Source organism: Arvicanthis niloticus, chromosome 10 (assembly GCF_011762505.2).
Source record: "Arvicanthis niloticus isolate mArvNil1 chromosome 10, mArvNil1.pat.X, whole genome shotgun sequence".
Classification (NCBI taxonomy): Eukaryota; Metazoa; Chordata; class Mammalia; order Rodentia; family Muridae; genus Arvicanthis; species Arvicanthis niloticus.
Window position 1 is genome coordinate 81,419,424 of NC_047667.1, and position 12,476 is coordinate 81,431,899.

A 12,476-nucleotide genomic window follows, 5' to 3' on the forward strand; every position below is an offset into this window, starting at 1 on the left:
CAGGTGCAACTCTTTATTTGTTTTGATTTGTGGATCCAAAAAATGGTAGATCCAAATAGTGGTAGCTGATGCCTCTCATGCCAGATTCTGCAACACATTAAGAATACTTTCTTATTCTGAGTGGAATCAAATATATAAAATATGACAAATTCTGTTAAAACTTTCTTTATTCATATGTAGGTTATATTACATTATATTACATGTTTATATACATTAGTCATTTATATTTCTTTTACAATAAGATTTGAAAGTATACCTGAAGAGTCATCATCCTGGAGTAATATATTACATGTGTACCTTACATGTTCTTTTTAAAGAAGACTTTGTTTATCCAGTGGCATCACAGAACTGTGTAAGAGGCAGAAAAAAAATGTATCACAATTTCCAATTAGTCAGTAGAGAATTTGAAACTAGGTAACTATATTTTTCAGAATGAATATAATATTATATGTAAATATGTATTATTTATAATTTTATGTAAAATATTATATAATAGTATGGCTAAATGTACATGTGTATATGTGTATTATATAAATGTATATGTATGCCTGTGTATATGTGAAGATTAGTATAGGTATACATATGTGTGTGTTTATGGCAATAGAGTAGTTTAATAGACAATTAGAGGGGAGATAATCCCACAATGTTTGTCTTTTGTTCATTTTTATTTCAATATGTTTGTTTTTACTTAAATGTAATTTTTATTCTATATATTTCCATGTAGGATGGAAATTATAGAGATAGGTTGTGGGATGTTGTGAATAAGAATCCATGAAATGGTGACTAAAATACAGTTTAGAGAGAGGGAGTCAGGTAATAAAGAAAGTCTGTGCAAGACTTAGGAGAAATCCAGCTGCTGTTCTACTTAAGAAATTAACTGGAAGCCTCAGAAGGAAAAAGACTATTTTCAGAATAAACATCCAGAAGACCCTGGAAATACTAGTATAATTATTTGTTTACACCTTACACAATCAGGAGCCCATGTTCAGGGGTGAATGCAATAGAACACACCTGTTCAAGAAGAGTTGGACGGAAAATAGATCATCTCTCACTTCTGGTTCTCAGTCCATTCCTAACATTAGCCTATTTAATGAACTTTCATATTCAGGGGATGCTTTCTTCATCACTACTGTAATCCCTTACTCAAATTTGTACAAAAAGCATCATAGACAAGCTAAGAACTCATTGTTTAAAACAATGTCCCATGTTTATCTACCAAATTAAGGTGACAGCCAAGAGTAGTCACCAGAGTAAGAAAGGGAGATTGATGAAAGAACAGATGACACATGATGAGATCAAGTTTACTGCACAGTAATTAGAATGTACTTAATATGTTAGCATGCTGAAACAGGAGGTGGTAAATGTGAATAAGCCCAACAACCAGAAAAGAATTATAACAAATATTTAGAATCTTTAATGCTACATTGTTGAAAATAAAATTAATATATCATTCAAGACAACATGTGGCAGTTTCTTATAATATTTGACATACAGTGAGCATGTAACCTTAAAATTGCACATAAAAATTAATGATGTGCATTTATAAAAAATAAAAGTGCATGAATGCTTGAATAAGCTTCATTCATAATCATCCAAATTAGGGGAAAAAACTCTAAGTGACTTTTAATGGCTGAATAATTATGTGGTAGACAGCTACACAATGGAAAATATTCAGAATAAATAAGAACTAATTATTGTATTATACAATAGCTTAGTTGAATATTAAAAGCCCTTCCTTTGTTTAACATGTAAATTTAGAAGCTAAAGCAATGGATGGGTTAGAGCCCCTTTTGCATGATTGTAAAGAGAGTTCAAATCCAAGCATACAGATAGCAACACAGCCTTGTCACACATACTACTGCATTATGGATACAGAGACAAGGGAGTCACTGGGGTTCATTGGCTGGCACACTAGCCAAAAAAATATAATCTCCATTTAGGAGAAGTTTAGTGAAAGATATTCTCTACAAAGGAAAATTCAGAATAATAGGAAGGCATCTAATGCCCTCTGCTCACCTCACTCCTTTTGCCAGCATGGTACACATGAGTATTCAAATCTGCTCATACATCTGAACATATAGTCTACACATATGCATGTGAACAAACACAAACAAATAAAAATTAGTTACAACAGAAAAAGTCAGCCTTAAGAAGCTACATTCTGTTGTACTTCATGTTGTCATTTACATGGTAATCTCAGAAAAACAATATGAGGGAAATGGGAAAGCTGAGCACTTCTAAGGGATAACAGCAGAGTGGTAAAACTAGTTTCCCAGTGTGCTAGCAGCTTCAGAGGTCTTGGATTTATATAAGTGCAGTGATGGCATATCTAAAAACGTGGTCTTAATATCATATGTCTATGATTTAACAATTTCTAAATATAAAAGTGACATAAACAATTCTTTAAAATTCTTTCAAGAGTAAATAATATTGATAGTGTAAATAGTCAAACAATAAAGTAATTCATTAAATAATATGTATAATGTGAATAAAATGTTTATGTGTGCAGAGGCACATGTGATTCCTTTTCATATGTACACATGGTAAAAAAAAAATCCCAGGTACTCATCTTCATTTTGTTTAGGTGAATTCTAAGGAAGTACACTCAGTGTTTTATTGACTGGATAATCACCCCAGCCATGAATATTTTTTTTTTTAAAAAAAAAAAAAAAAAAAAAAAAAAAAAAAAAACACCAAAAATTAAAGAAAGAAGTAATGGAAGATGATACCCAAAGCATGGTGTTTTCTAAAACAGCCACCAATTCCACTGATACATGCATGACTGAAAGTGTGTTTTTCTTTATTTGAATGGCTATAAATATAGATGTTAGACATATAACATAATCCATATTCAGAAGGAATATTTTTATTACCTTTTGAGGAGCCAGAGTTGAACAGTTTTTTTTATATATATATAATTTTAAATTTTTGTCACTGGGGTTGTTAAGCATACATGATAATCTTGACAGGGAAAGATGCCTCAGCCTCACTTGCTGACATGCATAATATTCAGCATGAAGACCAGAGTATAAATGTGCAATATACATGCTGTGTGGCTGTGATAGTCCACCTGTAATTCTATCTTTCAGGATGTAGAGAGGATGGATCACCAGAAAAACTGTCTAGCAAGACCACAGGAGTGGTTCAAAGACGATGAAAAACGAAAACCAACACCTGAGGTTGTTCTCTCACAATTGTAAGCATATTGTGGCACATGTATACTCACACTCTTTCATATACAAATGCACAAGTATCACACACATACATAGCTGAACACACATATAGGTATATGAATAACTTATACACATATATTGGCATAAGTCACATAGACACACATAAGATTACTCACAGGCATGTACATATGTAGCCATAATCCACTGCACACACAGAGGTATCACTCAAATGCACATACATACATAATCATCACACACATGCAAACATATACAGCTCTCTCTCTCTCTCTCTCTCTCTCTCTCTCTCTCTCTCTCTCTCATTATTTTTATTTTTTACAGTCCAGTAGTTACCCATTCCCAGTCCCACAGTTCTACATCTCATTCCTCCCCTCCTTGTCTCCAGCCTCCAAGAGGATGTCTCCATACCCACACACCCCTACCCCAATTCCTGGAGCCTCAAGACCCTCAAGAGTTAGGAGCATCTTCTCTCACTGAGGCCAGACCAGGTAGGCCTCTGCTGTGTATGTGTCAGGCAAGTCATACTAGCTAGAGTATGCTGCCTAGCTGTTGGCTCAGTGTCTGAAAGATCTTAGGGACATGGCTTAATACAGACTGCTGGTCTTTCTATGGGGTCGCCCTTCTCCTCAGCTTCTTCCAGCCTTTTCCTTATTCAACTACATGGGTCTCCAACTTCAGTTCATTGGTTGGGTGTAAATAAGTGCATTTGTAGGGGCACTCTGAGGACATCCATGCTAAGCTCCTTTTTGTAAGCACACTTATAGCATCAGTAATAGGGCCTTCCCTTGAGATGGATCCCAAGTTGGGCCAGTCACTGGACCTCTTTTTCCTCAGTCTTTTCTCCATTTTTGTCCTTGCAGTTCTTTTAGACAGGAACAATTCTGGGTCAGAGTTTTTAACTGTGGGATGGCAACCCCATCCTACCACTTGATGCCCTGTCTTTCTACTGGAAGTGTACTCTACAAGTTCCCTCTCACTGTTGGGCATTTTATCCCTCCCTTTTATTCCCTCCCTTTGAGTCCTAAAAGTCTCTCACCTCCCAGGTCTCTGGTACATTCTGGAATGTGCCCCCCCCCAGTTCCCACCCCTGAGGATGAATATTTCCATTCTTTCTGCTGGTGCTCATCCTATGTACAAATGAGAAACTGACTGAGTAAGAATGTAGGGAAACAACACCCTTCCTTCACAATACTCTAACCAAACAAGTGAAAGATCTGTGTGACAAGAACTTCAAGTCCCTCAAGAAAGAAATTGAAGAAGTCCTCAGAAAATGGAGAGATCTCCCATGCTCATGGATTAGTAGGATTAAAGTATTAAAAATGGCTATCCTACCAAAAGCAATCAGCGGATTCAATGCAATCCCCATTAAAATTCCAACAAAACTCTTCAAAGACATGAAAAGAGCAATTCTAAATTTCATATGGAAAAACAAAAAACCCAGGATGGCAAAAACAGTTCTTAACAGTAACATGCACTTAAATGATATTTCAATATTAATTTCAGTTAATGATATTTCATGTATTTTAATATATTTTACAATAATATTTAGATATTAATTGTGATTTAAATAATAAAAGGTTCCTATTCCATTTGTGATGATGTTGATATATTGATTATATTTATTCTTCCATCCCTCCCAGATCTACACCTGCCTCCCTTTTCATTTCATCCTATTTTTCCTCTCTCTCTCTCTCTCTCTCTCTCTCTCTCTCTCTCTCTCTCTCTCTCTCTGTTTCTATTTGCCTTTGATAGGCCTAAAAGTTTTTTCTGTCACAGCTTAACAGACAGTTACCTAGGCGTGAGGCTGTAGACTTCCATTGGTGAAAGGCCACTTAATCACCTAACAGTGAAATTCAATGCTGAGATTTATTACAAGTAAAAGTATCTTTCAGGAGCAATGTTGACAATGACAATGCTATGAGCTGAGCTTCCCAGAGAGTCCAACAACAGGCAAATGAACTTTATTGTCCCAGTATAGTATACGAGGGAGGTCCTAATATAATGCAACCTCTCTCTGTCTCCCTCTCTCTGTCTCTCTGTCTTAATATCTCTGTCTCTGTCTCTCTCTGTCTCTGTCTCTGTCTCTCTCTCTCTGTCTCTCTCTCTCTCTCTCTCTCTGTGTGTCTTTTTCAGTTTATGTTAACCAAATATTCTTGAACAAGTGTTCTACTCTAGAGTGTATTTGATATGACAAAAGTCACACTGCTAAAGAATCTAACCCAGAAGTTATTAAAATTTAATAAACTTCCATGTAAAGGTGAAACTATGTGCCCCACACCTACCAATTTATGGTAGGATTTTGTATGTCTTGAGCTTGTATAAGTTTTGTACATGCTCTCAAAAGCATTGTGAACTCTTATCTACAACTGCCCTATTGTATCCTAAATTCTTGTTCCTATGAATTCATCTATTATCTCTTACTGTTACAATCTTACTACTTCATCCTCCATGTAGAGAATTTAAGGTTCAGTGGAAGAAGTGTGATATAGACATCTCACTTATAACTAAGCATTCTGAAGACTCCACCACCTTGTCCCAAGACATTAGCCATTTGTATGTCTTCATATTAATTGCAATTACTTCAAGAAACTTCTCTGATGAGGGTTGAGAAACACACTGTTCTACAGGTATAGTAATAAATCACTAAGAGTCAGTCATTGGATTCTATATCCAGTTAGCAAAATAATAGAAGTAGGGTTTCCCCACCCTTGACACGCTTTTGGCCTATGTATTCACATATTTCTGGCCTCATATAGTTCCATCTCATTGACCAGACAGGAGATCCAGTCATAAAGTGATTGAATATCTCCATGTATGTGTGTATATGTGTGTGTGTGTGTGTGTGTGTGTATGTGTGTGTGTGTATGTGTGTGTGTGTGTAATCAGTAGGTGTATCTTTGCTGGTAGGTAGTTATTGTAGCTAGCAGGGTCCACAGTTATGTGATGCAGATAATTAATTTTCTTCCCTGGTAGTTTGCATCGTATCTTCCAATACTGTGAAAATCATCCACTAGGGCTAAAGCTTCCAGGTCATTACTCACTTGACTTTTTTGTGAATACATTAAAAATGTATTGTGTTTTCTGAAATAGGGTCTTGCCAGCAAGTTATGGCATGTAACCAGCCCATAGAGCAGCAATTCAAAAATAGGAGACTCATTGTAGATAAAATAATTTTTAATTGATAGCATGAGATATCTAATAGGCTATTGTCTCCCTATTATAAGATAGAACCATTTAAACTATTTTATATTTTTATAAACTATTTTTATATTTTTATATCTTACTAAAGTTTCTACTTCAGTATGTTTCCTTAATGTTTTCAAAGACTTTTAATGTTAATTATCTTTCCCAACATTCCTTCCTCCATCTTTTCGTTACATTCCCCAGTTCCTTGAGTCTTGGATACACTTCAATACAGATCACATGATTTTTTATTCATTTAATAACACATATGGAAATCATAGTCTTACTATGTGTTCTATTGCTATATCCTGACAAAAAGAAACTTAGAAGACAAGGGTTTATTTCATCTCATAATCTCACTATAGGATCCATCATAGCAAGATCTTCAAACAGCTGTTTACAATACATCTAGAATGAAAGCCTACATAAATAAATAGCTCCATGTTAGTGCTCAAGTGGATTTTGTCATCATATAGAGGTCAGAATATCTTGTCTAGGTAATATGCCTACCCATAACGTATGGGTTTTAAAATAGAAAAACAAATAAAAGGAAATATTTTATTGCATACAGTAAGCATGTGATATCTTATACAGTTGTAACACACTTCTATATGTCTTGCAATCCTGATTAATGCATGCTAACATGTTGTTTCTAAAAATTAAAATAAATAAAATGCTCAATAATTATTAATGTAATATATATGTTAAATATATTGTTAAAATATTCAACTCAGTTCTACAGATGGCATGTTATTCAAGAGCAATCTAGATCACAAAAAACAATTTTTATTTCCTTTACTAGAAGCATATATGAAAATTTGATAAGCAAAAATACATTTTTTTCTCACTCAGAGTTCTGTCTGTCTCTGGTTGCCATTGAAAGATGCACTAAAAACACAGGTGTATGTACATTTTCACATATGTCTTGGGGATTGAACTCCATGTCTCAGACTTACATAGGGAGTTATCACCTTAGTCCTTTAATACATTTTACTGAATGAAAGGTACTCTTTATGTTACAGGAAATTGAGGAGAAAAAATATACAAATGATATACATATATAAAAAATGAAAACATAGAATATTTTAAAAGAAGAATTTAAAATTATATTTGTATTAATTTGGTAACTGTGTACTTCTATGTGTATGTACATATGCAGGCAATGTACAGGAGACAGTCAGATTCTCCTGAAGCTGCAGTTACAGGTTTTGTGAGCTGCTAAACATGGGTCCTCTGAAAAAGAGTACATGTTGTATCAGGTGATTCATCTTTCCAGCCAATGAAAATAGGGCTTTAGTTTGAAGCACCAAAATAAATCAAAAAGGATGAGTAAAGTCCCAACCTGCTTCTACTCCTGAATCATGCTACCCCTAAATGTAAACCAGATCACAGAGAAAAATAATCACCATAATACCTTTGTCTAATTTTAGAATGTAATCTATATGAAAATATTCTTAAACCTTCAGCAAACTCAATACCACAATAATGCTTCAATCATTTCCCTTCAGAATATCCAATTCATCCTAACTAGTTTGTTACTGATATTAAATAGTAAACGTGTTTATTATATAGCACCATGAATCAGATTGCTATAATATTTGTATGGTGTAGTATTATATATTTCTTGGGGTTTTGTTTGTTTTGGTTTTTGTTTGTTTGTTTGTTTGTTTGACACAATGTTTCTCTGTGAGACACTGGCTACCCTGGAACTCACTGTGTTGGTTGGGTTGGATTCAGACTTGTAGATCCACTTTCCACTACCACTTGAATGATAGGATTAATGTGTGCACTACTACCATTGCCCTGTTGATATATTTCTTCTTTAAAATTTATTTTTGACTATGTTGTTGTGTGTGATTTATGTATGTGCACATGTAAGCATGTGTTCATACAGGCCAGGAGAGGGCATCTAATCCTCTGTAGTAAAATTTACAGGTGGTATGAGCTGTTATGTGAGTGCTGGAAACTGAATTCTGATCCTCTGCAAGAGCAGCATATGTTCTTATCTGCTGAGCTACCTGCTCTGCTCCCAATACAGAAGTGTCACTATACACAGAATATGAAAGAAAAATGACCAATGATGGTTCTTCTGTGGCATCCCTTGTCTCTGGTTCCTCCCCAGAGACTGGATATATTCCTTTTCAGTATCATATGTTTTCAGCAATGATCTGTTTTCTTTAATTTTTTGAGTGCCTAAGTCCATTAATATAAATAAAGGGAGATTTAAAGTACTTAATATTAAATGTTCCTGAGGTGTAAAGAACATGGATCTTTTGGAATAAGTAGACCTGCCAACAGAAAAAAAAAATATATTGAATAATAAAATGTTCACACTGCTCAGTATTCTTTATAACTCTAAATTTATTTATAGACTTAGACTTTCAAATAATCTTCTGTGTGTCTGTGCTTTATGGTGTAAAAGGGAACCCAGAGGGAAAAATTCACTTTAATCGAATTTAAAATCTCAGAACTAACCACACAACTCTCAGGAAACTCCTCCACGGTAAACATTAGGTAGACAGATGGCTACACCACTCAACAGTTTTACAATAGTGTTGGCTTGCCGATTTCATTCCTCCTAACACCATTTTTTCACTGAAGAAATATTCAGAAAAACCTAGTAATGTGAACAAAAAAAAAGTTAAAATTCTTTTTAAAATTATCACTATTGGCATCTGTATGTATGTAACATGGTAGTATGTACAAGAATGCATGCACATATGTGTGTTTATATTTAGAGGTCAAATTTTGATATTATTTGTCTTCCTAAATTTCTCTGCATCTTATTCTCTTCTTTTAAATAAAAACTATTTACATAACACATCAGTATACAAGGATTTTGAAAGAAAAAGGTAGTGTTTAGAGCTGGTCATCAGGAGGGACCACAGTGCTGTCAAGCAACCAAGTGCAAGGGTTTTGGTTCAGGAAAGACTTTACCTGATTACCAGAGATACCCTCCAAGTCCTTTAGTTCACTACAGGGATCATGGAGGTTCCACCAGCCCACAGTGAGTTGGGCCTTCTTCTTGCCACTCTGGTACAAGCTGGACAGATCTCGAGCTGAGCCTTCATTCAGAAGAGCTAATACTTTTTTTATGCCATGTTCCAGTAACTCTGAGTTAATGTGTAGCTTTCCAGAAGTCTTCAGCCTTTTCCACAGCCTGTGACACAAGTAATGGCTTCCTTTTGAGGCGTTTGTTCAGAAAGTAAATTGTGTTTGGGGATTCTGCCTGCTTCTGAATCAGGTGCAGAGGCATCACCACAGTCTTTTTCAGGGGCTGTGCCACTGTGCTTGTACAAGTGGAAGGTGGCTGGAGGCTGTACAAAAGTGCTGTGGCGGAAACGGGGTGGGGTGGGAGGGAGCTTTCCATGCAGCGCATCCCAATGACTCGAGAAAATCCGGAGTTCCAGGAGTTTTATTGTTCATGGTGTGTGTAGATGGTCTAGGTGCACCCCTCCCCCTCCCACCTACCCCCCTTCCCCAAACTCAGGTCTGCCCTGAGTTAAATAGGGAGGGAGAAAGGGGAGGATCTGGGGAAAAATGCCTAACTGGCTATGCCTTCTGGCCTTCAGGTATCTCATTAGTATGTAAATCTCTTGAGGCTGAGGTCTGGCTTTCTGCCAGTGCTCTGGGAAATAAATGCCCATCCCTTGCGGGGTCTTCAGGCTACTTCCAGCCAGTGCTTCTAACAAAAACCAAGAATACCCCTTTCACAGCCCTACAGGAAATCATGAGAGTGTTATTATTTTTTTCTTTGGAGCTAGTGCTTCCTGGACCAGCACCTTGGCTTCTAATTCTTTCTGCTTCATCTTAAGCCTTTCAATCTCCAAGTTCTTTTCCCCCACTGTCTTAATGAGTATATCCTCTCTTGCTTTGGGGTATTCAGTAGAGGTGTGCCTCCTAGTTCCCCTGGAGTCCCAGCAAATGATTTAATCTCGGGAGCTTCTCTAACATGTCTGGATCCATATTGCTTAGCTTCTATAAGAGGCTTAGTTTCTGGGAGGCAGTTGCTGGGACTGCTATAGCATCAAGGATCCCAGTTGATTCTTCTTCAAGATCTTTGGCTTTCTTTGCCTTTGATAAGCCTAAAAGTTTTTTCTGCCACAGCTTAACAGACAGGCACCTAGGCGTGAGGCTGTAGACTTCCATTGGTGAAAGACCACTTAATCACCTAAGAATGAAATTCAATGCTGAGATTAATTACAAGTAAAAGTATCTTTCAGGAGCAATGTTGACAATGATGATGCTATGAGCTGAGCTTCCCAGAGTCCGACAACAGGCAAATGAACTTTATTGTCCCAGTATAATATACAAGGGAGGTCCTAATATAATGCAACCTCCACTTTGCCCAGTACAAGAGGCTGTGTTGATGGCTCTACTGTCTTTGAGTCAAATGCCTTGGTTCCCTTGTGGTGATTGTCCTCTGAACCAGCCAAATCAATAGAGTTTTCCTTCCTGCTGGTGATACAAAGTCAAATGTTCATACCCAAGAGCACTGAATGACTGTGGGAAAAGCACTGCTTAACCAGGGTAGCTCCTACAACTTAATTTCTACAGGCTGGCAGGAAGTGCTGCTCAAAGTCAGAGACACAAGTGATAAGCTTCTGTATGAAGGCTGGAATCAGGATGTTTCTTTGACAGTCTTCTCTTATCACCAGGTCTCTTGATGCAGGATCCAAAAGGTCTTATACCTTTGTCTGATAGACCTCTAAATAGAACATCATGACAGAAATTTCTCATGGCAAACCTTCAGTGCTTTCTTCCCTTGTTATCCGTAGGAGGTCCATGAGAACCTAAGGAATCAATCCATGTTTTCTGGGATACCCAGTATTAGATGCATCTTCCCTGCCTCAGTAGTCCCATAGGTGAGCACACTGGCATTCTTCCTTGCCAGCAAGTGTCGTAGGATGAACTGTACTGACCCTTCATAGATGTCCCGCTGAGGGCTGTCATTTCCATAAAAGGCATCAAACTGATATTTGAGAGTCTCCTAGTACTTTCTCCAGGCCACCTCAAAAGAGCAGCTTTCTATGTCTCATACAAAAGGGGGTCTATCTGCTTCTGTTTCTTTATCCATAAATGGGCACTGTCATACAGCCACTTGAGCTGGAGGTGGGGGCTGGCCAACCCCTACCATGCAGAGACAGGTTTTAGCTCCTAGGGTGGCCGCCATCATCTCTGGTAGCTGTGGCTTTGCCTTAGCCACAACATTCATATTCCTCCCTTCTTTGGACCACTTCTCTCTTTTGATTTCCTTATTCTTTTAAATATTTATTGACTTATTTTTTGTCTGTACATGTGAGTGTCTGCATACATATGTGCATACCTTCTGTGTGCCCAGAGGGTGTGGTTGTGAGCTACCTCACTTTTGTGCTGGGAACCCAGGCTGAGTCCTCTACAAAAGCTGCTAGTGCCTTTGCTTTCTTGGTCATCTCTTTAGCCTGATCCATTTGACTTTTTAAAATTTGAAACAGTGTCTTTCATGAACTGGAAGCCCAGTAATTCTTCTAGACAAGCTAGTAAACCTCAAGAAAATTGGTTTCTGCCTCCTCAGCATTCAAATTACAAGTGTTTCCTACTTTACCCACTGTTTATATGGATTCTGAGAGACTGAATTCATGTCCTCATGTTTGTACAGTAAGCCCTTACCAAGTGATTCATCTCCTCAAACCTTTCATTCAATTTTAGTTCTTACATTCTTGAATAAACTATTCCATTTTTAAAAATAAATATTTTGGTCAAAATTACAGGAAAGACAAAGAAATATCAATGTAAATCAATTTGAACTAGAATATATGCTTGAGGATAAAAAATTTACACAATACAAAATATTTTATGTATGTACATTTAAGCTAAATAAATGAAAAAATGAAGTGAGTTACATTAGATCATGGTGTGTGTGTGTGTGTGTGTGTGTGTGTGTGTGTGTGTGTGTGTTGAGTTGCTCTCTATTTAAGAGCATTAGCTATTCCTGCAGAGGGCACTGGACAGCTTTCTAATATACACAATGCCTCACCACCATCTGTTACTACAGTTGACAACATCTGAATCCTTCTTCTAACATTCCAGGTACAAATATAGTACATATATGTACAGGAAGGT

General features: G+C 36.8%; 1 pseudogene; it reads right to left on the bottom strand.

The window, feature by feature from the left end:
- Nucleotides 1-9,246: 9,246 nt before the first annotated feature.
- On the bottom strand, nt 9,247-11,589 carry LOC117715941 (kinesin-like protein KIF22; annotated as a pseudogene).
- Nucleotides 11,590-12,476: the final 887 nt, after the last annotated feature.